At 43.7% G+C, this 25,653-nt stretch overlaps 1 protein-coding gene and 1 long non-coding RNA gene across 6 annotated transcripts in view; one reads left to right on the top strand and one right to left on the bottom strand.

The window, feature by feature from the left end:
• The window catches only part of LOC144805408 (uncharacterized), a 38,106-nt gene extending 25,402 nt beyond the window's left edge, over positions 1-12,704 (bottom strand). The window contains exons 1-2 of the long non-coding RNA XR_013605511.1: positions 12,665-12,704; positions 473-523 (exon numbers count right to left, since the gene is read on the bottom strand). This is a non-coding gene — a long non-coding RNA (uncharacterized LOC144805408). The remainder of the gene's footprint in view (positions 1-472; positions 524-12,664) is intronic.
• A 337-nt stretch (positions 12,705-13,041) lies between these two features.
• Positions 13,042-25,653, top strand: part of LOC144805406 (uncharacterized) — a 75,771-nt gene continuing 63,159 nt past the window's right edge. The window contains exons 1-2 of one of the 5 annotated variants that reach the window (XM_078671970.1): positions 13,042-13,244; positions 14,569-14,638. The gene's annotated coding sequence lies outside the window, so the exon portion shown is untranslated. Of the gene's footprint in view, positions 13,245-13,455; positions 13,794-14,568; positions 14,639-25,653 lie in introns of those variants that run through there. The other 4 variants (XM_078671968.1, XM_078671971.1, XM_078671967.1 and 1 more) reach the window with 4 other exon arrangements.

The raw sequence follows: 25,653 nt of genomic DNA, 5'->3' as shown, positions 1-25,653 counted from the left end.
CTGGAGCCACTCAGGAAGGAGGTAATCTCTACATTTCATCTTATGCCCTTAGGTTACATTCACAGCCTGATGGGTCCGGAGAACTTTATCCTCGCTCTAACTGCGCCAAGCAGATAGACTTAGACCATCATAGGCTGTGTTGTGTGCTGGGTGATGCCTGGCATCTTATTATCGTTGGCGGGAGGATGAAGCTCTGATAGGAGCTGCTACAAGAAGAGCAGAAGCTGAAGAAAGAACTCTTGCACAGCAAACCTCCTACACTCTGGAGATTCTCCAGAATAAGCAAATGATGGTAATGAAATGCAAACTGCAGCATTAAGGTCACACACTACAACATCATTCCCTTTAAACCAAAGGTAACAGCCTACAATAAAAAACTAAACAAAAAGCAACAAAACTAGAAAATGCTTTTCTAAATGCTGCAAAAGAGAAACAGTTAATACAAATGAACAATATTAAACGTTGTTGGTACCTTAGTAATGTGCTTACTTCTGGGCTTCAGTCCATCTGCAGCAATAACGCTCTGAAAAGGAGAAATTACTGCTGTGAGTCTCAGAGTCTTCAGTATTACTGGTCTCAGTCACGAAGACTTTGGTGTCGGAAGATAACTTTCTCTTATTTGGCTTTATTGTTCGACCAGTCACGCCATCGCTTTTAGCAGACAGGCCACTGTCAGCAGCATCATAACTTCAGACAGATCAGCAAAGCGGATATCACCACTCACATTCGGTGAACAGACTTGTCTCTGCTACATACATCCACTCTGTTCTCAAATTTGCTTGGGGCTGTCAAAATGCAAAGATCTGCAATATATATTCGCCACACTTTCCTGACTACCTTGTTTTAAAAAGTTGTCACATTCAAGCGTGATTCTTGGTTCGTCTGCAAGCTGAAGTTTTTTAGAGGTTCTATTGCCACACAATACTCGTCCCATATTCCAATTTGTCTACATGGTGCTTCAACTCTGGTAGGTTATCAACTGCCTGTTTTGCAGATAATTTTAGATAGTTTCTGTAAGAAACTAAATTATTATTTGCGGTAGATGTGGAACAATCACAACCGTTGTCAGAGTGAACTTTCAAAGCCATTCAATTAACCTAGGATCAATCCCCTGGTACCTAAGCACCGAACAGGCAGGCTTAACTTAAGGTAATATGTAAAATGTTTATGCAGAAACCAAAAAAGTCAAAGTCAAAATACAAAACAATAAAAAACCCAAACCGAAATAGAAAAATAAAGTAAAATGTATTGAACAAAATGACACTAAAATGACAAAATCCAATAAGGGGAATGAGATATGAACTGTAACGCCAACTAGGTTTCAGGGGTAAAGTGGCACAAACAAGCAAAGTCTTAATCTTAATTTGATCATAGGTAAGTACACTTTTGCACAGCACTCGCCACTTTACTTAGCTCTTATGGACCTGTCCTCAGCTTTCGATTTTGTCAATAGGTCCCGTCTATGGTCCATCCTTTTAGAATATGGACTGGATGAGGCCCTTGTTCATTTTTTGGCCTATCTCCATACGGACCTGAAAGCGAGTGTCAGGATTGGTGGTGGGGGAGAAGTTTCCAATGACATCAGTGTAGATAGAGAAGTCAGACAGAGGTGTGTTCTGGCCCCTTTTCTATTTATCATATATATAAACAATTTACTGATCACACTAACTAATGATGTTACCAGAATTCAAGGCAAACCTCTCCCAGTGCTTTTATACACAGATGATGCGGTTTTAATTGGTCGTACACCAAATGCACTACGCACTTTAGTTCGAGGTTTCACAGATTTTATGTCCGGCCTAGATTTATGCCCAAAATGTAATAAATCTTTTATAATGCTTGTGGGCCAAGGAAATGTCCTTTATATTTTATCTCTGTGGGCGACCAAAAATTAACTTGCACTGCTACTTTACCTGATCTGGGAATGGTCTTTGCTGCGAACGGCACCTGGTGTGAACACTTGGCATATTGTAAAAGTAAGTTCTCGAGGGCTTTTAACTCAATCCTCAGTCTCCTCCGCCCTAAAAGATGGGGAACAATTCCAGCCCTTTTAAAGATTTTTAAGATCCTGTGTGTACCAATAGCTACCTATGGGGCAGAGGTATGGGGTGTTGCCAAATGCTCTTGCGTCCAATCAAAGGAAAATAGATGTTGTAGAAAACTCTTGGGCGCTCCAATCTCCCCCTCTGTACATATGTCATGGCAAACTGAAATTAGGACACATTAAAGACATCATAAGGGCCCGCCCTGCACTATTTTGGCTATCCATAATGAAGAATCCAGAGGCTTCTCTCACAAGGGACATAATAGATGGTAGTCTTTGCTGTGAGAAAGGGATGGATATTCCATGGCTTCCTGGGGTAGTCAAGAGTCTGGAAAGTGTTAACCTTGGCAGACTGTTTGCTAATTCGAACACATCTGTATCAATAGACAAAAAAGATTTAAAGACAGCATTGTACGCACTTTATAGCGCGGAAAGACTAGAAAGGGAATTGAATAAACAAACTGTTGCAAAATGTATATCCATTGCGTACCCCGAGCATTGTCTACCAAGTTATATTGCACTACCGATGTCCCAATGGGAGAGAGGCCTCCTATTCCGTCTAAGAGCTGGGACAGTAAGATATTTGCTTTGTTTTCCCTATAGCTATAAAGCAAAACGTGACTCCCTGCCATGTCCATGTGATGGTCACAGCGGTAAAACACTTTTACACTTTTTATTCTTCAGTAGATACTATATGAAATATGCACTATGGTTTCTAATTCCGTATTTTAAAAAATTGTCACCTATTAATTTAACAGACGCTCTTGACTGTAAATTTAAATTGGACAATGTTGAATTGATCTTGAGCGTTGGCACCTTTTTGAGAGTAGCTACGGGTGCACGGAAATCTATGTGCGATCCATGAAGTCATTTGTATTGTACTATTCACAATATGCACTTTACCTAGGTTTACTGTATTTTGCTACATTATGGATTGGATATTGCTATCTATTTCATTCAAAACATCTTTATTCGATTCGTTGAATCATAAAAGGAAAAACCATGCAATATATATAGATACATCATTTCCCTCCAATGCCATAATCCTTGAGAAAGTAAATTGCAGATTTTTGGGTATCATTAAATTTGTGCAAATACGCAATTCCAAGATAAGGTGCAGTTAGTAGAATCAGTGCAAATAACATGGCCATTAGGTTCTCGGTGCAATAGACAATTACAATAGTAAAGTACAGTGCATATGTATCATAGTTGTATTCCCAAAGGTACTTGTGCCCCTTATATGTTTATCACAGTAACAATTAAAAAAAGAAATAATAAGAACTACTACAAACAAAATACATTATAAAATATTAAATACTATATACAATAAAACGTTTCGGCCATTCAGTCCTGCAATACTCAATTAATGTTCTTTTATCCTCTATTGCAGAATCCTAGATAAAATTTCAAACCCTTCTTCATTCTTATATAGTTGATAGCCAATAAAAATCTAGAAACTCCAAATACAGTAAGCTGGGTGTTATCTGTTTTTAAAATGCGTAACATATCATTATATCTTCTGACACCCATATTCCTGCCCAACGGCACAATCCATTTTTGTCTAGCTCTCAGGTAAGTGGGGCAGAAGAACAAAACATGTGCTATATTTTCCTGCATACCCAGCTGGCACATTTTACACTCACTATCTTTCCCCCCATTTCGGCAATTTTCCCATTTGGTTGTAAAGGACTTAACACGGAGGGTCCCGTACCGGAATTTCAAGTACAATATTTTCGCCAATTGGGGTTCGATTTGGTCTAAAAATGCCTCAAAGCGGGGTGTTGGTTTAACCATCAGAATATTGTTTGTGAGTGAGCCAACTCCACAATTTTGTAAAACTTTGTGCACAGTGAAGTTCCAATAGACCCTTCTGAGTTCCCTTTTTGATTCTGCGGTCAAACTTTCTGGGTGGTGCCAGAACTCACTAAGCCCCAAGGTCAAAAGCCATCTACGTATATTAGCCAGCCATGGGAAAGCAACATGGGTATCTAGTGCGATAAGTTCACTTAGTGCCTGCCTGTAGATATGGAGTTCATCAGTGGCCCATAACCTTAACCAATATGACAAAGTCATCCACACAGCCCTATGCTCGATGCGTTTTAACCCCAGATCGTACATGTAGGGGATCACCGGTGTATTTTGGGGGAGGGGGACCATCGCTCTTAAAACCCTGTTTTCTCCCAGGGTTAAGGTGGAGATTTGCTCTCCGCTCCACAGCTCCGAGCCATAGAGAGAAGCGGTTTGGGCCCTAGATTCATATACCTCCAATGCTGGGGTGATGGACTTGGTACTAGTTGCATGGAGCTTTTTCAAGATGGGCACTGAATTTTGCATTAAAATGGTCCCAGATTTTCTGACATGCGGGCACCATGAGAGCTTAGAATCTAGGGTCACCCCTAAGTAAACAAAAGTGTGAACCCTCTCTATCGCTACGTCATTCAGCATCATCTTTTTCTTAAAACTTTTGTTTTTGATGGGTTTATTTCCAATCCTTTTTGTTTACAGTACACCACCAACTTCTTCAGAAGATTTTGCAGTCTCATTGGGGTCTGTGAGAGGAGGATGGTATAATCCGCAAATGTCAGAGCACATACATGAGAGCCACCTAACTTTGGGGAATCGTGGCTTGTGTCCAATAGGAAATCCACCATATCATTAACATAGAGGAGAAACAGGGGAGGCGCCAGGACACAGCCCTGAAGGACCCTCTCCTCACCGGTATCTCCTCTGTCAACTCCTCGCCCATATCCCAGCGCACTTTTGCAAAATTATCTTCATGTAATTTTATGAGTTGCACCAGTATGTTTTTTGGGACCCCTTGATTTAGCAGGTTTATCCACAGCAGATCTCTTTGAATTGAATCGAAAGCGGCCTTTAGGTCAATAAAGGCCATATACAAATTGCCGGATCTTAGTTTAGTATACTTCCAGGCAATGGTTAGCAGCCTGAACACCTGATCTATGGTGCTGATTCTTCTTCTGAACCCTGCCTGGCATGGGGATAGTATGTCGTTGTCTAATCACAGGAGAAAGGATCACTTGTCCTGATCAACCTTAGGTATACAGGATGGGGGGGGGGTTGAAGTCCCAATATTAAGACCCTCAGGCATGTGATGGGTGTGGTGGTGTCTTAAGCGGTATATCTTGATTCTCCGCTTATAATTCACGTGTGTGCATAATCATTAGGTCTATTAGGTTATGCAGCCTCCACCAGGAGGTTGTTACCCAAGGTTGGTGCAGTAGTGAGCCAGAAATAAAGAATTTGTTAAAAAACCGAAAACCAGGGAGTCAAACATTTTTATTAGGTCTGGTTTCGGGTCTGGTAAGCTCAATTATAGTGCATCTTGTTAACTGGATAATGAGTTGTAGTTGCACTTTGAGTATCGAATAATAAAAATAAAAACTGGTGACAGGAAGTTAAAAATTGGTCGACATGTTTCTGCCTCAATAGCCTGTGTTCTAGGACTTACGGGCATTCATCAGGACCGTGAAATAACGTGCACAAAATTGTTAAATATAGTGTCAAGAAGTGAAAGGAAAGAGGTTATTGACCTGTTCCTATGTCTTGGAGGTCTTATGGTACCTGTAATGAGTAAACACAAGGTTTCAACACACACACGGGGTAGGGGATGGGAGGAGACACACACCTACAGCAGAATTATGCTGCACATTTCTATCTATCGATAGATATTAAACAACTAAAAAATGGCAATACTTTTGTAGACCGTTCTCATTCATTGTAATGACAAATCTCTCTTATCCTTTCTTTACTCGAGCAACGACCTATAGCATGCTTACAAGTGGACAGACATGCATGTATTGATATAGTATCGTGCATTCGTATTCAGTTCAGACTTTTGTGCTACTCAGACAGTGACTGTGTCTGTTATTCCTTCTTTGGGCATTCATGGTGTTAAGAATGTGATGTTGATTCGGCGTCTTGTGCCTATTATTCTATTTTTGTCGTGGCATGCAAGGCATACTAATCGCTTGGTGAGCTTAAATGTAAGTGTGTAGTGAGACGTCATGACACACACACAGACCGGTTAGTTATGGATACTACTAGCGTTTACCTCGCGCATTATTTTTGCACACTTCCTTCAGTCGGTAGAGATTTTGGAGCGGGCTAAAGGGGAGGTAAAATGAGGGATTGTTAGGACGGCTGTTTTTATACTTGCGGTTTTGTGGACGCGGTCAAGTCTGTTTCCTCGCTACCTATTGCGCCTCGTCCTCAGTTTGCTTGTGTGCGCACTGCTCTGCTCGTACCGAACCGGAAGTGGTTTGTGTTTTTTCCGGGTTACTTTTGATGATCTTTCTGTGGGGCGGTGCTTACGTCCTCGCCACTTTCCTATTGGTCTCTTGGCGTTGTCTTGGGGACCGTAAACATCGTGTTTCGTAGTGATGCGTTATCAATTTTGTATGTTCTTTTGTATGACGCTCGCTATTGTTTTGGCAGAACAGACAGTTGTTGATAGTTTCGTTCTATTTAGGGTGCAGTATGAGTCTTGCTCTATTTAGACGATTAAAGATGTCTTAATAGTCAAAGTGCGACTGTGCATCTTATTTGATAGATATATTTACTAGTAGGTTCATATTAGTGTGTTTTGCTTGTCAAACCTCTATAGGGTGTTTTGTAGCATTTCTCATTCCATAGTATAGATTATTCTGCTTGTATGTTGTGTCCAAATCATCTCTCTGGAATCAGGATTCGAATCTGTACCATGGTGTGGGAAGTATGTAAGTGCCACTGTATGTTGTACAAAATTGATAACGCATCACTACGAAACACGATGTTTACGGTCCCCAAGACAACGCCAAGAGACCAATAGGAAAGTGGCGAGGACGTAAGCACCGCCCCACAGAAAGATCATCAAAAGTAACCCGGAAAAAACACGAACCACTTCCGGTTCGGTACGAGCAGAGCAGCGCGCACACAAGCAAACTGAGGACGAGGCGCAATAGGTAGCGAGGAAACAGACTTGACCGCGTCTACAAAACCGCAAGTATAAAAACAGCCGTCCTAACAATCCCTCATTTTACCTCCCCTTTAGCCCGCTCCAAAATCTCTACCGACTGAAGGAAGTGTGCAAAAATAATGCGCGAGGTAAACGCTAGTAGTATCCATAACTAACCGGTCTGTGTGTGTGTCATGACGTCTCACTACACACTTACATTTAAGCTCACCAAGCGATTAGTATGCCTTGCATGCCACGACAAAAATAGAATAATAGGCACAAGACGCCGAATCAACATCACATTCTTAACACCATGAATGCCCAAAGAAGGAATAACAGACACAGTCACTGTCTGAGTAGCACAAAAGTCTGAACTGAATACGAATGCACGATACTATATCAATACATGCATGTCTGTCCACTTGTAAGCATGCTATAGGTCGTTGCTCGAGTAAAGAAAGGATAAGAGAGATTTGTCATTACAATGAATGAGAACGGTCTACAAAAGTATTGCCATTTTTTAGTTGTTTATTATCTATCGATAGATAGAAATGTGCAGCATTATTCTGCTGTAGGTGTGTGTCTCCTCCCATCCCCTACCCCGTGTGTGTGTTGAAACCTTGTGTTTACTCATTACAGGTACCATAAGACCTCCAAGACATAGGAACAGGTCAATAACCTCTTTCCTTTCACTTCTTGACACTATATTTAACAATTTTTTGCACGTTATTTCACGGTCCTGATGAATGCCCGTAAGTCCTAGAACACAGGCTATTGAGGCAGAAACATGTCGACCAATTTTTAACTTCCTGTCACCAGTTTTTATTTTTATTATTCGATACTCAAAGTGCAACTACAACTCATTATCCAGTTAACAAGATGCACTATAATTGAGCTTACCAGACCCGAAACCAGACCTAATAAACATTTTTGACTCCCTGGTTTTTGGTTTTTTAACAAATTCTTTATTTCTGGCTCACTACTGCACCAACCTTGGGTAACAACCTCCTGGTGGAGGCTGCATAACCTAATAGACCTAATGATTATGCACACACGTGAATTATAAGCGGAGAATCAAGATATACCGCTTAAGACACCACCACACCCATCACGTGCCTGAGGGTCTTAATATTGGGACTTCAACCCCCCCCCATCCTGTATACCTAAGGTTGATCAGGACAAGTGATCCTTTCTCCTGTGATTAGACTATATCTTTTGGAAAGTGAATGGATCAATATTCCATCTCCCCTACTTCTGATTAGAAGATAATATGTCGTTGTCAACTAGCCAATTGTTTAGCCTGTCCAGTATCTGCTTTGAATAGACCTTTTGGGTAATGTCTATCAAGCTGATAGGTCGATAATTAGCGGGATCGTCCCTACTGCCCTTTTTGTATATAGGGACAATCTCCGCGCCCTTCCATGATATAGGGATAGGCTGCCCTCTGCTAATTGCATTGCACAGTAAGTTGATATACGGTGCCCATACCCCTGGGTCTCCTGGGATGTTATCTGGGGCTGGCGCTTTGGACGGCTTAATGGCGACTATAGCCTACTTAGTATCTAAGATACTAAAATATAGTGGTTCACACTCCTTGGACATTGTCAGCTCTTTAATTATGCATAAGTTCTCGCTTGAAGGGGAACCCGGACATGCATTGATTGCTAATATTGTGGTGGGAGCGTGTTGTATGCAGCTCTGTTCTTAAAATTTTAAACTGTTGAATTGTAAAGCTGGTTTTGAACCTGTTTGCGTTGTACTCGTTTATTTTGACAAAAACGCTGTTTTTAAACTACTGTCTGCATTTGCACTTTAAAGCACGTTGACTTTACAAACGGTTAGCTTTGCACTTATCTTAGAGGCGCGCTGACTCCCCGGTCCACCGCAGCTTTTATTGCTGATTGATGTGGAGGGAGGAATAGCGCTGGCACTTCCTGGTCGTTCCACGACGGGCGGCCATCTTGTCAGGGTGTCGGTCTAGTCTCCCAACCCTCCTAATCTACATAGCCCCTGATTTCTAGCGCAGCGGAGACGCGCAGCGGAAGCGCCAAAGAGGCGCCAAAGAGAAGCCAGTCTGTGCCAGTCCGTGACAAGACGGGGCCTAGGGCCAGGATAGTGGTTCCTGCATCAGTAAGTGATAACATTATGATAACATACACTGCTGCCGCCCTACGTCATGTACTAACAAACATCCGTGATGACTGTGTGTGCAACCAAGTACAATCTTTAGAAGGTCCCTTCTCATGTAAAAATTGTCGTTTTCAGAGTCTGAATGCTTCGCTCCGGCTGGAGCAATTAGCCATGTCCGCTTCCCCTGCCCCTATCAACACCGGTCCCCGTAATAAATGCTTGCTATGCAACATTAGATCACTGCCTAAACATCATATGCAGATATGGGATCTGATTTCGGAGGCTCAACCTGACCTATGTTTCTTTACTGAAACGTGGTTGAAACCCCACACTGCACCTACTATTACCTTGGGAATACCGGTGGGATATAAAATCATTTGTCAGGACAGACCCATAAAAAAGGGAGGTGGCCTTGCCATCGTGCATAAAGACAATATCAGGGTCTCCATTCTCGAGAAATATTGCTCAGCAGAGATGGAAATGTTGGTCTTTAAAATCAGTACCTCGCCTAAATGTCTCATGAACGGTGCTTTGGTCTATCGGCCTCCTGGACCCATGAATAGTTTTTCTAACACTTTAATGGAATTATTGGCCCCCCATGTCAATGGCGAGAAAGACTTTTTATTATTGGGTGATTTTAATATACATGCAGAGCTAAAGGAGGAAAAAGAGACCCAAGATTTCCTAAATGATCTTTTTTCTTTGGGCTTATTTCTACGCAATAAAGGACCCACTTATAGAGCCGGACATACTCTGGACCTCATCTTGTCCAGGCTCCCGGGAGTTGAGTGTTCTGCCCCTATTGCAAATCTATGGACGGACCATTTTACCATAGAATTCTATATCCCTGAGATAGGACCAATTCCCAAGAGATCTATTCAGATCCCCATGAAACGGAGACAATGGCACAAGATAACCAATGAACCTTTTAGGGATGCCTTCTCTATCCAAGATTATGCCCTAACCAATGACATTGATGTGGCACTAGAGAGATATGAAAAGGCAGTAACTGTTGCCATTGAATGCATAGCTCCTATGAATACCTTTAAGTCCCGCCCGACGAAAAATCAGGAGGTGTGGTTTTCAGAGGACCTGAGATCCATGAAGCGTAGAACAAGGAAATTAGAGAAAACCTGGCGTACTTCTCATTTGGAGTCAGATAAATTGGAATACCAGAGGGCGTTAAAATCTTATCACAAAGCTATTCGAACAGCTCGTAAACATCATATTACCTCACAGTTAGAGGCGGTGGGAAAGGCGCCAAAGATGCTTTACCAAATACTGAACTCCTTCCTGAAGCCGGCAGCATGTGAGAGTGTTGACACCTCATCTCAACAACTTTGTAATGATATTTCTCGCTTCTTTACGAACAAGATTGAAACCATCTATGAGAAGATTCATGCCTCCATTGCTTCCATTGGACATGTTACTCTTTCCATTGTTGTCCCAGTGAGTGAAAAGATCATCACTTCCACTATGTCGAATTTTGTTAACATCACCTTGGCTGAAGTGGAGGGACTCATTACAACTATAAAGAGTGGAAGTCCTGTGGATCAGCTTCCACCGAGAGTGATGGTTTCAGTGAGGAGCATATTGGCACCAGAAATACAAAGTTTGGTCAACCTCTCCTTGGACACAGACTGTGTCCCACTGGAGTGGAAGAGAGCCCAAGTGCGACCCATCCGTAAGAACACCAGCACCGCATGGGCTGACATGACTAATCTGAGACCCATTTCCCTTTTACCATTCATGGGAAAGCTCATAGAAAAGCATGTCAATAAGCATTTGTCTAATCACCTGGAACATACTGGTGCCCTAGATCCATCTCAGTCGGGCTTTAGACCAAAATACAGCACGGAAACAGCATTGCTGTCAATTACCGATGATCTACGCATGCTCCAGGACAAAGGAACATCAGCTGTCCTGGTGCCGCTAGATTTATCGGCAGCTTTTGATACCATCTCTCATGAGATTTTGGTCGAGCGTCTGACTGGGAGTGGACTTGGGGGTATGGCACTGGCTTGGCTAAAGAGTTTTCTTTCGGATCGGACCCAATGTGTCACCATGGGCGATTTCCGATCCGAGGAGACCAGGATTACTAAAGGGGTGCCACAGGGCTCCTGTTTGAGCCCTACATTATTCAACATCTATGTGGCCCCCCTGGCTAATATCATGAGAGCCTTTGGTTTTTGCCCAGTGTCATACGCTGACGATATCCAGCTGCTCTTTCCCTTTGACCATCTTACTCCAGAGGTATTACATTCTTTCTCAGAGGGGATGAGAGCAGTCTCCCAGTGGATGTCTTTGAATATGTTGCAGTGCAATGTTTCAAAGACAGAGGTTATGCTTTTCGGTGATGCAAAGATCTGCTGGGCTCCTGATTGGTGGCCTTTAGATCTAGGACCGGTCCCCGAGCCTAGGCAGACAGTCAAGAACCTAGGGGTCCGTCTGGAACAAGAACTCAGCTTGAAGCAGCATGTCACCAACATTGTTGGATCTTGTTTCCGGACCATTGGATTGCTGCGCAGAGTTTTTCCACTGCTTCCAGACACCATCAGAAAGACCCTGGTCCAGGCGTTGGTTATCAGTCGCCTTGACTATTGTAATGGTCTCTTGCTGTCAGCTAATGAAGAGGATTTGGACAGGTTACAGGTTGTGCAGAACACCGCAGCCAGGCTGGTTCTAAATGCCCCTCCGAGAACACCTTCAAAACCTCTTCTTGCTAGGCTTCATTGGCTTTCCATCCGTCAGAGAGTTGTTTTTAAGATCTGTTGTACGGTCCATAAAGGACTTCACGGTTTGGGTCTCTCCTATCTGGCAGACAAGTTTGTGCCATATGTTCCTTCTCGTGTTTTACGGTCCAGTGATCAAATGCTTCTCACGATCCCTAGGATCAAGCGGGTAAGGCAAGGGGGTAAGGCCCTGTCTGTGAAGGGACCAAGGATATGGAATGGTCTCCCTCTCCAGCTTAGGCAGCTTGAAAATCATTTGGCCTTTAGAAAAAAGCTGAAGACGTTCTTGTTCCAGGTTTAACCACACAGTTTAGGAACTAGATTGGAGCTTTGGAATTCGATCTCCTGCAGGTTTAGCAGCCAAATAGCGCGGAGATACTCCCTTGGGAGTCTATTCAAGCGCTCTACAAACCCGCAAAATAAATAAATATAAATGTGCAAAGTGTCTGAACCATGTTTTAGGATCTAGATGGTAGTCCTGGGCTGGCTTGCTCGACTTATTGCCGTTTGCAACAATTCGCAAAAAAAGTGATTGATCTCCTGCCCTTGCTGAGGCTAGCAAGTCTTCCCAACCAGAGTCCTCCCAATGTCTACGTTCTTGTACAACCTGTGCGTGCTGTGCTTGAGATTGTGTGCCTTTTGTCTGCATCGCTTTGATTCTATGGCCTGCTATTTTTATTTGTTCCATTCTGTAACAGTTCTCTCATGTAACGTCACTGGTTCTATTGGTTCTATTGTACGGTGCTGTGACACCTTCGGGTAAGGTCCCCGCTTTATAAGAATGCATTAAATAAATGACCTCACCTGGGGTTTCATGTGTGTGCTGCTCTCTGTTGTGGGTCGGGTTACAAGTGGACCTGTGGATGAACAACTGCGCATGCGTCAAGGACAGACACTGCTTCCCACAGCGCGGGCTTAAGCGGCATTGGATTAGCTGCGCATGCTCGGAGGACAGACACTGCTTCCCGCTGCGGAACGAGGGTTAAATAGGTCCTTGTGTGAACAACTGCGCATGCGCCAAGGACAGACATTTCTTCCCACAGTGCGGGCTAAAGAGGCTTTGGATTAGGTGCGCATGCTCGGAGGACAGACGTTGTCTCCCGCTGCGGAGCGAGGGTTAAAGAGGGCCTGTGTATGAACAACTGCGCATGCGCGGCGGACAGACGCCGATGTTACTACAATCCAACTCCAGAAGTCGATGCAAGAAAGATTTCATTTAGTTCACAGCACGGAGCGCAGTAAAGGGCGACAGCTCAGAGCCAGCACAGGTGGGACTCAAAGAAGCACAAGAATGCCAGTGTCCGCGCGGGGACACAATGAATGAGATATAACTGCCTCCCGCCGCAGAGCACGAGGCGCCTCGCGCCACAGCACAGGGTGAGAGGTATATAAATGCGAAGCTCCTCGGTCCGCTCCTCTGGGCAAATGTCTTTCCTCTGCGCATGCGCAGTGAGGCTGAGTGTTCTCTGTGCAGAGCAGTTTACAGTCCGTACCCCGTGCAAGGTCCTAACTCGGCGATAGAAAGTCGTGTCTTCGCTCCGCACATGCGCAGCTGTGACGCGCGGTCCTGCGCGTGCCCAGAAGTGAGACGCATTGTTTTGTTTTGTTGAGCTCGCGCGTCACTCGGTGGGGAATAACACACCGGGCCCCACTCCTCACAGGCAGCCGGGCCCCCGGTGCCCCCTCCCCCAGACCCTGCAGCCCCCACTGAGCGGGGCTCAAGCAGAGGTGAGGGAGGCCTCTGACCCCGGGGTGACTCTCGAGCCCGGGGCATCTTCAGGACACTGAGAGGCGACACTCAGGGCAGGGGCTGCAGGGCTCTCCAGACTCTGAACTGCGTCATACATGTGTGACTTAAGAAAAGAAAGTGCATTCAAAGCAACAGTTCCACCATCTTTATAAAACAATGTACATATGCCAGCACAGAACAACTGTATGTAGCGTTTTCCTACTCTGCTTTCCTGTGTGTCTGTCTGTGTCTGTGTGTGTGTCTGTCTGTGTCTGTGTGTGTGTCTGTCTGTGTCTGTGTGTGTGTGTCTGTGTCTGTGTGTCTGTGTGTGTGTGTCTGTGTGTCTCTGTCTGTGTGTGTCATTGTGTGTGTCTGTGTGTGTGTGTGTGTGTCTGTCTGTGTGTCTCTGTCTGTGTGTGTCATTGTGTGTGTCTGTGTGTGTGTGTGTGTGTCTGTGTGTGTCAGTGTGTGTGTCTGTGTGTCTGTCTGTGTGTGTCTGTGTGGTGTGTGTGTGTGTGTGTCTGTGTGTCTGTGTGTCTGTGTGTGTCTGTGTGGTGTGTGTGTGTGTGTGTCTGTGTGTCTGTCTGTGTGTGTCTGTCTGTGTGTCTGTGTGTGTGTCTGTATGTGTGTGTCTGTGTGTCTGTATGTGTGTGTCTGTGTGTGTGTGTGTGTGTGTGTGTCTGTTGGTCTCTGTGTGTCTGTGTCTGTCTGTGTGTGTGTCTGTGTGTCTGTCTGTCTGTCTGTGTGTGTCTGTGTGTGTCTGTTGGTCTCTGTGTGTGTCTGTGTCTGTCTGTGTGTCTGTTGGTCTCTGTGTGTCTGTCTCCCATTCCCTGTAGGTAAAGTATGCAGCTCCCCGTTCTAGAAGAGTCAGTCAAGAAGGAGCACACTGCATTGAATAATTTCTTGGTATACACTTTTTATTAGTATTACAGGAAATCACAATGATTGATTGTCTCTTTTGTATTCTTCTTTCCCACAGGGTCTTCCACTTCAGTCCCTTAGTTGAGCCTCGGCCGCCGTCGTCCCTCGGACAGAAGGAAAAGACTCAGGTAAGTGTTTTTGCTTTATGGTTTAGCCAAGGGAGGATGTGAGGGATAAATTATAGCCATGCATAAATGTGAAGGAAGGGGGTAGAGGTTGGAGCAACCAAAAGAAAAAGAGTAGCCGATGATTTCTGCTCTTGTCTTTCTTTTCCGTCTCACTTATTTCCTTTTCCCTGGGTCCCTTTTACCCCTCAGCCTCCCCTCCTGTCCCTCTCTGACGCAGCCCCTTTCCAAGAGTCCCGTAGACGCCCACGCGCCTGTAAGAGCCACGTCACTCCGGGGCCATGGCGTGGTGACTCCATGTCCTTCAGTGAGGTCTGATCTCCTTCTGTTTCGACTTTCCCTCCTCCGCCAGGTTCGGGTGTTCCGCTCGCCAACAAGCTGTTACCTCCCCAAGGCTCCAGTTCTCTCTCTCAGAAGGCTGTTCGGTGTTCTCCGTTTTTCCGGGCTTCCCTGCTGGTTTCTCCGCCTTAGGTTATGGCTCACTTGATCTCGTGGAATGCCTTTCTGACAGCTTGGGGAGGATTTACCAAGTCTTAGTTCCTTTTCTCTTTCTTCAGTAGGTCGGTTAGTGGTGCTGCTATTTCAGAATAATTGGGTTTAAACCGGCGGTAGTAGCCTTGTAAGCACAAAAAGGATCTAATGCCTTTTTTGGTGGTAAGGAAGAGGGTGTCTAAGACTGTTCCCAATTTCTCTTGTTGCAGAGCGATAGCCCCATCTCCCAATAAATAGCCCAAATATTTGACTTTGGTGAAGGTTATCCTGGTCTTTTTGGAGTTCACGTGGAGCCCTGCAGTCCTAAGTGCTTGGAATATCTTCCCACAATGGACGAGATGTAGTTCCCAGTTAAGGCTAAATATTATGATATCGTCTATGAAGGCTAAGGAGTACTCTTGATGTTGGGAGCAAACTTTGTTCATAAGTCTTTGGAACGTCGCTGGTGCTCTGTGTAACCCAAAAGGCAGTGCAGTAAACTCGTGTAGCCTATTAGAGGTGCTAAAGCCGTTTTTTTCTTGGTCTTCCTGTTTAAGTGCTAATAGTCTTTTGTAAGATAGAATGTGGTTATATATTGGGCTAAGCCTAATTTCTCGATTCATCGACTCTTGGTAATGGGTATGAGTGAAATTTCGAGATGGCATTGACTGCTCGGACGTTTATACAAAAACGGATGGAACCATCAGGTTTCAGAACTATGACAATGGGGGAGACCAGTTACTGCTGGAAGGTTTTATGACTCCTAGTTGTAACATGCTCTCTATTTCGTCAGGAACTGCGTCCCGCCTAACGCCTGGTATTCTGTAGGGGTTTTGTTTTATTACTTTATTTGGTGGGGTAACAATGGCATGCTGGAGTATTGTTGATTTTCCCAGGAGGTCGGAAAAGATGGAGGAGAAGGACTCTAAGAGGGTCTGAAGAGACACTTTTTGTTCCTCTGTAAGATGTTCGTTTATGGGCAAGTTATTCAATGTTGAAGGAATGGGTTTTGAGTCAGACAACACGTAATGGGTGTCTTTGGGGAGGGGTCCCAACCATTTCTTTAGTAGATTTATGTGGTATATCTGGGTTTTGTTTGAGGAAAGGCGTAACCGGTAAGTAGTGAGGCCTACCCTTTCAGCACCGTCATATGGTCCCTTCCATTCTGCCAGTTTTTGGCGTATAGAGGAAGGTAGGAATAGGAGCACCCAGTCATGGACCTGTAACTGTTGTCACCTCTTTCCTTTATTGTAAGACATCTGCTGGCTTCTTTGAGCTTTTTCTAGGTTTTTGTGAGCAAAATCTCGCAATTTCTGTATGCGGTTTCTTAGACTTTGGGTGTATTCTAGATGGTGTTGTGTCTCTTCTTGTTTCTCTTGTTCCCACGCTTCTCTTGTCATTTCTAGCAAGGTTTGTGGCTGTCTCCCGTAAAGAAGTTCAAAGGGAGAACAACCCAAGCTTTTCTAAACCTGGCTCCAAATAACAAAGAGGGCGAGTGGCAACAACATGTCCCATTCTTTCCCTTCGGTGGTTAGCATTTTCTTCATGGTTAGATTGAAGGTGGCGTTATATCGCTTGCACAGACCCTCTGTCTGAGGGTAATAAGCCGATGTTTTTATTTGGGTAATTTTCAAGGTTTTACAGACTTGTTTCATTAAACGAGAAACAAAGGGGGTACCCTGGTCTGTCAAAATCTCTCTTGGAAATCCTACCCTCGAAAACAATTTTAGTAACTTTTCACTGATGTTTTTTTCGTGCTTGGTGTTTGTAGGGGAAATGCTTCTGGGTGTCGAGTTGCGTAATCGACAATAACCAGTATATAGATATATCATCTTTTTGATTTTGGGAGAGGACCCACTAAATCCATACTTATCCTCTTATAAGTAAAGCACTGGGTGTACAAGCGAGTCCGAACATTAGGGTGAATACTATTTTATCATACCCGTGCACCATCCATTGATTACACCCACCAACTATTAAAACGACGAATCCATGCCAGGACTGTCCAACATGCATGGAAATTAAGAGTGCCCTGACAATGTACGCGGTCTAAAAAAAACGCAAGTTAAATTGTCAAAGCAGACTTGATACTCTCGTCATAAGGAAAGTTAAGTTGCCAAAAAACATTAAACGAGGAAGGATTGCTTTTAATGGGACACGGCTCCATTGCATATTATGTTGCTCTGGGTAAACCGGTCAGTAGTAGGAATCTCGCTGGACACCGGCATGGTGAACAATGCCCTTCCGGGCTGCTCATTCCCCTGCGTGCTCGTCGTTCAGCTCAGAGTCCACGTGGCCTTCACCTCTATCACACACACTCACAGCTCTTTCTGCTCCGGGCATTCTGAATGTAACCAAAAGTTGAGTTCACTCACTGCCATGATGAGCTCGAAGGGATGGTTGTACACCCGCACCGGGGACTAGTACTTTAAAAGAACTAGTCCTCGTGGTGGGCCACCATGAACTCTAAGGCCGTGGCAGACATAAGACATAGTTAGGTAAATAGCAGGCCCACGGGCACCGCCCTCTTTCTTTTGTTAACAAATCAAAGCTCCCCTTCAGTTCTAGGCCTCTCCCCAGCCTTTACACCTGCAGCGGCGGGTAGTGCTGTGTGTTTAACCACATGGCAGGGTCACAACTGGCCGCAGGCTGGGCACACCTTGAGTGACCCACACCTTTCTGTTCCCTTCAAATATTTATTTTCACTTATCCGTGCAGCTTTCCCACACGGTGTTTGTGCCTCGCCGTCTTTGGAATTCAGCAGCCGGTGGACCCGAGCTTTTAATTATTAATTAAGTGACCGTGCGTACTTGCCAGTTACATCCAAGTGTGTACCTAAGAACGTCTCAGTGTAGCTAAACAATGTCCCAGACTCACCCCCCACCCAGCCTCCCCACCCTACCAGAGAGGCAAAACCATTACTATCCAGAAACAGTGCAGTACCAATAGTTTCTCTGCATCGCTGAAAAACAACCATAAATAGTACTTACTAAATTCACACAACAATTATAAGGTGAACACCATTAGGGGTGGTGGCAGCGGCCCTACAGCTACGTGGCAATAAAAAATGATACTATAAAGTGATTGAATGAAATCCCAACTTATTAAAGTCTCCATGTAAAGAAAGACCATATTAACAGTTTAGCCATGCCCAGATCCCGAGAATAATTCCATACTGACGTCTGAACCACTCTGCGGAGGGGGAAGTCTTTTGTCCTCAGCTGGGCGTTTGTTGTTAAGTTTGTAAGTGTTAGTAACAAAAGAGAGAGTGAGGGAAAAAATATATACAGGCACTATGTGAGGTGGGAACTCCTGGTCCCCCAAGCAATTTACAAAAAACAATAGAGGAGTAACCCCTCGTGGACAGAGAGTTATCTCTCTGATTATGAGCTTACGTGCTCTAATCAGCACAATATGACCCAACCTGTTGCTGGATAATGCATATCCTTATAGAAGACCCCTCACTCACCAACCTAGTTGGTGACATGCTTCATCATTGGGGTCCCACCCCATAGGCCGAGTGCCTATAGGGTGTGCTGCGACACCTGACTACAGTGGAGCTGGTTAATTTTCTTTTATGTGTTCAAATCTATCAAAAAATGTATTTTTATAAAAAGGGCCAACACTACTCACTGCAAGTATTTTATTCTTGAGTGCTTGAACCCTTGTTAAAATTAAGTGTGGCACCTGTGCCTAATTAGGTAGGCTTTGGTGTCAAAAGTAGTGTTAAAAAATATATATAAAAATAGCAAAAGTGTGCTATGTGAATGTGAATCTTACAAAACTATTGGTTAAAAAGGTCTACATGTTTCAACCCATATATTTACTCAAGGGTTTTCGTCAGGACCGTGGTGTTTTGAACTGGGTGTTCCGCTCTCGCTAAGGAGCGTCCTGCCCTAGTTCAAATAGGAGACCGCAAATTGCGGTTTCGTGAAAAAAGTGTGTTTTCCTTTTTTGGGAAAAACGCTTAGATGCGGAACTACCGCTTCATGGGCACCAGCGTTACCAAGACGACAAAAGTCCGTCTCTTGCAACTTCTGATCGTCAGACCGAAAACCTACTTGGTTCCTGCTTGACGTGCCCCGTGGAATGATTCCTTAGCGAGAGCGGACCACCCAGTTCAAAACACCACTGTCCTGACGAAAACCCTTGAATAAATATATGGGTTGAAACATGTAGACCTTTTTAACTAATAGTTTTGTAAGATTCACATTCACATAGCACACTTTTGCTATTTTTATATATATTTTTTAACACTACTTTTGACACCAAAGCCTACCTAATTAGGCACAGGTGCCACACTTAATTTTAACAAGGGTTCAAGCACTCAAGAATAAAATACTTGCAGTGAGTAGTGTTGGCCCTTTTTATAAAAATACATTTTTTGATAGATTTGAACACATAAAAGAAAATTAACCAGCTCCACTGTAGTCAGGTGTCGCAGCACACCCTATAGGCACTCGGCCTATGGGGTGGGACCCCAATGATGAAGCATGTCACCAACTAGGTTGGTGAGTGAGGGGTCTTCTATAAGGATATGCATTATCCAGCAACAGGTTGGGTCATATTGTGCTGATTAGAGCACGTAAGCTCATAATCAGAGAGATAACTCTCTGTCCACGAGGGGTTACTCCTCTATTGTTTTTTGTAAGTTTGTAAGTGTGACAGAACTCCTGCACCTCCGTAGGATTGTCAAAGACACAGGCTCTCCCATTGATCTCAACACGTAACCGAGATGGATAGAGCAGTCCTAGATTTCTGAGTGTTGCCTTAACTCCAGTGTATTTCCGCCTGGCCTCCTGTACCATGATTGTAAAGTCTGGGTATAGGGACAGCTTGGAGCCCTGCCATACCCTTTCGCCCGGTTCTCCTGCCAGGTGCAGGGCCGTGTCTCGATCCCTAAAGTTCATGACACGGGCAGTGATGGGTCTGGGCGGGCATCCAGGATTGGGCCTTGGACCGAGTGATCTATTAGCGCGTCCTATCACAAAGCCCATAGTGAAGACTTCTCTACAAAACAAGTCTATCAGGATTGTTTCTACCAAGGTGTCCATGCGACCAGTGGCTGTCGATTCCGGAACACCCAAAATGTGCACGCTATTTTGGCGACTGTGCACCTCTAAGTCCTCTTTCTTGATCGCGACGTCTTTGAGGTAACGTTCCATTCGGCTAAGCCTTTTCAAGGATTGCGCCGTTCCATCTCCTAGATCTGATGTATGCGATTCCAACACATCGAGTTTTCTGTCGTGAACTTGGATCTTCGATCCCAGATCCGCCATGTGCTTATCTAGTGCATCAAATTGCACACCTAGGGCTCTGAACCCCGCTCTCATCTCTTGTAGCAGGGAACCTAATTGGTTGGTATCACCCTCTAGTGTTGTGTCTTTCTGGCCACCTTCCGCCATGTTGTCAGGGTCTTCTTGGGCTACTTCGGTGACCTTTTCGAAAGGGAGAAGATGCTGTTTGGGGTCTTTGCGGCCCATACCGCAGTTCCACCCGCCAAGTATTAATTAGGCCCAATGCCAGAGTCTTCTGGTTATGGCCGCAGAGCAGGTGCAAGTAGCTGGCGAAGAGAGATTAGGCAAGCAGAACTGATCAGCAAGGAATGGGGATCCAACCCGTGTTTGTATTTTCCTGGCAACAGGGGAGGTTTTGGCTATTTCACTATTGTCTCCCACAATGGAGCTTCTGGCGCAGCAGTGGTCGAGGCACAGTACTTCCACGGAGCAGGTTGTTTGAAGACAAGGCAATGTGCAGTGGGCAGTTTATGTTTCAAGTTTGCTGCAGCATAAATTGGTGGCTGGGGCGGAGACACTGCTGAGATTTGGATTCCGTTTTTCGCTCCGGGAGCAGCGCAGCCACGCCAGGAAGTGTTACAACAATGGAGCCCTGCGGGGGAAGAGAGGGAGAACAGCGCAGGCCGCGGCCGAGTGAGTGCATATGCGGGGAGGAGATCCCCAAGGGCCCTTTGGAAATGCTGTACCAGGTGTCGACGGGGGAGCGATCACAGGCACCGTCCCTGTGTGCCCCCGCGATCAGCGCAGACATAAGAGTGCCGCGCTTGGACCGTCGGAGGTCAAACGGACCTCCCGCCAGTACCGAGCACCGCTTTGCCCACAATGTGGCCACTCAACGCTCCGGCCCGTGGCCCGGTGACTCACAGCACCCCAGCTGCTGGCTCAGTCCCTCCTTCGCCGTACCCGGAGTCTCCTCATATCGTCGATTCCGCCATCTTGAAAGTCGTCCGTCTGCCTGGAGTCGCCGATTTCTGCTGTTCCGGTGGTTTTCTCGCAGCACCGCAGTGAGACTTTTAATCAGGATCCCTTCCGCTGCATTTAGGCGTCTTTTCCCTGCCTGGTAGCCTCGCTGGATAGCGGGACATCACGTTGTTGCAACGACTGCTGGCAGAGCTTCAAAGCCGAGCGGCCATCTTGGTCTCTGCCTTGGCCACGCCTCTTACCTCTTCTTCAGCCCTAGTGCCACTGTGCCTGCTGCACTAACAATAGATGTGCCTATGTTCTCTGTCCTAGGAGCATTTTGAACTTTGACCCCTAGCCTTCGGTGCCCTGAGAGTTGGGTGCACTACGCTGTTTACATTTATGTGCCCTGATGTGACTCCATCTGCCCTCATATGAACCATACATTAGATAAGACCCTTTCAACTCTGCGATCCGGAAGGGCCTCTCTGAAACCTGATATGCAGAGAATATATATAAGAAAACAAAGCAAGAGAGAAACTGGGGATATAAAAAAGAGTGAATGTTGTTGAAAAACAGAACGAGAAACAGCAAAGGAGAAACAAAGTTTATGAAGTGCGTGTGTGATTAGGGTGACCAGGTGCCCCGGATTTACCAGGACAACCCCAGTTTTTCAAATTTCCAGAAATTTGTCTTGTGTACCTGTTTTCATAGAGGGCTAACTGAAAGAGGCATATTTTTAAGTATTCCAAAGGAGGACTGGCTAGTTTCTGTTATCAGAAAGCAATTGAATTAGCCGGTATGAAACGGTGTTTAAAATGGCATTTTATTTATTTCCTTGGCATTTCGATGTTGATAAGCACTGTCTTCCCATACCCCTCAGTTGATTTATCCACCATTCTCCTTATGTATATGGGGAATATTCACCATTCTCCTTATGTATATGGGGAATATTCACCATTCTCCTTATGTATATGGGGAATATTCACCATTCTCCCTATGTACATGGGGAATATTCACCATTCTCCTCATGTATATGGGGAATATTCACATTCTCCTTATGTATATGGGGAATATTCACCATTCTCCTTATGTATATGGGGAATATTCACCATTCTCCTTATGTACATGGGGAATATTCACCATTCTCCTTATGTACATTGGGAATATTCACCATTATCCTTATGTATATGGGGAATATTCACCATTCTCCTTATGTATATGGGGAATATTCACAATTCTCCTCATGTATATGGGGAATATTCACCATTCTCCTTATGTATATGGGGAATATTCACCATTCTCCTTATGTATATGGGGAATATTCACCATTCTCCTGATGTATATGGGGAATATTCACCATTCTCCTTATGTACATGGGGAATATTCACCATTCTCCTTATGTACATTGGGAATATTCACCATTCTCCTTATGTATATGGGGAATATTCACCATTCTCCTTATGTATATGGGGAATATTCACCATTCTCCTTATGTATACGGGGAATATTCACATTCTCCTTATGTATATGGGGAATATTCACCATTCTCCTTATGTATATGGGGAATATTCACATTCTCCTTATGTATATGGGGAATATTCACCATTCTCCTTATGTATATGGGGAATATTCACCATTATCCTTATGTATATGGGGAATATTCACCATTATCCTTATGTATATGGGGAATATTCACCATTCTCCTTATGTATATGGGGAATATTCACCATTCTCCTTATGTATATGGGGAATATTCACCATTCTCCTTATGTATATGGGGAATATTCACCATTCTCCTTATGTATATGGGGAATATTCACCATTCTCCTTATGTACATGGGGAATATTCACCATTCTCCTTATGTACATGGGGAATATCCACCATTCTCCTTATGTATATGGGGAATATTCACCATTCTCCTTATGTATATGGGGAATATTCACCATTCTCCTTATGTATATGGGGAATATTCACCATTCTCCTTATGTATATGGGGAATATTCACCATTCTCCTTATGTATATGGGGAATATTCACCATTCTCCTTATGTATATGGGGAATATTCACCATTCTCCTTATGTATATGGGGAATATTCACCATTCTCCTTATGTATATGGGGAATATTCACCATTCTCCTTATGTACATGGGGAATATCCACCATTCTCCTTATGTATATGGGGAATATTCACCATTCTCCTTATGTATATGGGGAATATTCACCATTCTCCTTATGTATATGGGGAATATTCACATTCTCCTTGTGTATATGGGGAATATTCACCATTCTCCTTATGTATATGGGGAATATTCACCATTCTCCTTATGTATATGGGGAATATTCACCATTCTCCTTATGTATATGGGGAATATTCACCATTCTCCTTATGTACATGGGGAATATTCACCATTCTCCTTATGTACATGGGGAATATCCACCATTCTCCTTATGTATATGGGGAATATTCACCATTCTCCTTATGTATATGGGGAATATTCACCATTCTCCTTATGTATATGGGGAATATTCACCATTCTCCTTATGTATATGGGGAATATTCACCATTCTCCTTATGTATATGGGGAATATTCACCATTCTCCTTATGTATATGGGGAATATTCACCATTCTCCTTATGTATATGGGGAATATTCACCATTCTCCTTATGTATATGGGGAATATTCACCATTCTCCTTATGTATATGGGGAATATTCACCATTCTCCTTATGTATATGGGGAATATTCACCATTCTCCTTATGTATATGGGGAATATTCACCATTCTCCTTATGTATATGGGGAATATTCACCATTCTCCTTATGTACATGGGGAATATTCACCATTCTCCTTATGTACATTGGGAATATTCACCATTCTCCTTATGTATATGGGGAATATTCACCATTCTCCTTATGTATATGGGGAATATTCACCATTCTCCTTATGTATATGGGGAATATTCACCATTCTCCTTATGTATACGGGGAATATTCACATTCTCCTTATGTATATGGGGAATATTCACCATTCTCCTTATGTATATGGGGAATATTCACCATTATCCTTATGTATATGGGGAATATTCACCATTCTCCTTATGTATATGGGGAATATTCACCATTCTCCTTATGTATATGGGGAATATTCACCATTATCCTTATGTATATGGGGAATATTCACCATTCTCCTTATGTATATGGGGAATATTCACCATTCTCCTTATGTATATGGGGAATATTCACCATTCTCCTTATGTATATGGGGAATATTCACCATTCTCCTTATGTACATGGGGAATATTCACCATTCTCCTTATGTATATGGGGAATATTCACCATTCTCCTTATGTACATGGGGAATATCCACCATTCTCCTTATGTATATGGGGAATATTCACCATTCTCCTTATGTATATGGGGAATATTCACCATTCTCCTTATGTATATGGGGAATATTCACCATTCTCCTTATGTATATGGGGAATATTCACCATTCTCCTTATGTATATGGGGAATATTCACCATTTTCCTTATGTACATGGGGAATATCCACCATTCTCCTTATGTATATGGGGAATATTCACCATTCTCCTTATGTATATGGGGAATATTCACCATTCTCCTTATGTATATGGGGAATATTCACATTCTCCTTGTGTATATGGGGAATATTCACCATTCTCCTTATGTATATGGGGAATATTCACCATTCTCCTTATGTATATGGGGAATATTCACCATTCTCCTTATGTATATGGGGAATATTCACCATTCTCCTTATGTACATGGGGAATATTCACCATTCTCCTTATGTACATGGGGAATATCCACCATTCTCCTTATGTATATGGGGAATATTCACATTCTCCTTATGTATATGGGGAATATTCACCATTCTCCTTATGTATATGGGGAATATTCACCATTATCCTTATGTATATGGGGAATATTCACCATTATCCTTATGTATATGGGGAATATTCACCATTCTCCTTATGTATATGGGGAATATTCACCATTCTCCTTATGTATATGGGGAATATTCACCATTCTCCTTATGTATATGGGGAATATTCACCATTCTCCTTATGTATATGGGGAATATTCACCATTCTCCTTATGTACATGGGGAATATTCACCATTCTCCTTATGTACATGGGGAATATCCACCATTCTCCTTATGTATATGGGGAATATTCACCATTCTCCTTATGTATATGGGGAATATTCACCATTCTCCTTATGTATATGGGGAATATTCACCATTCTCCTTATGTATATGGGGAATATTCACCATTCTCCTTATGTATATGGGGAATATTCACCATTCTCCTTATGTATATGG

The sequence above is a fragment of the Lissotriton helveticus genome, assembly GCF_964261635.1.
Source record: "Lissotriton helveticus chromosome 1_1 unlocalized genomic scaffold, aLisHel1.1 SUPER_1_unloc_1, whole genome shotgun sequence".
Taxonomy (NCBI): domain Eukaryota; kingdom Metazoa; phylum Chordata; class Amphibia; order Caudata; family Salamandridae; genus Lissotriton; species Lissotriton helveticus.
This window is presented reverse-complemented; position numbering and strand designations above follow the sequence as displayed.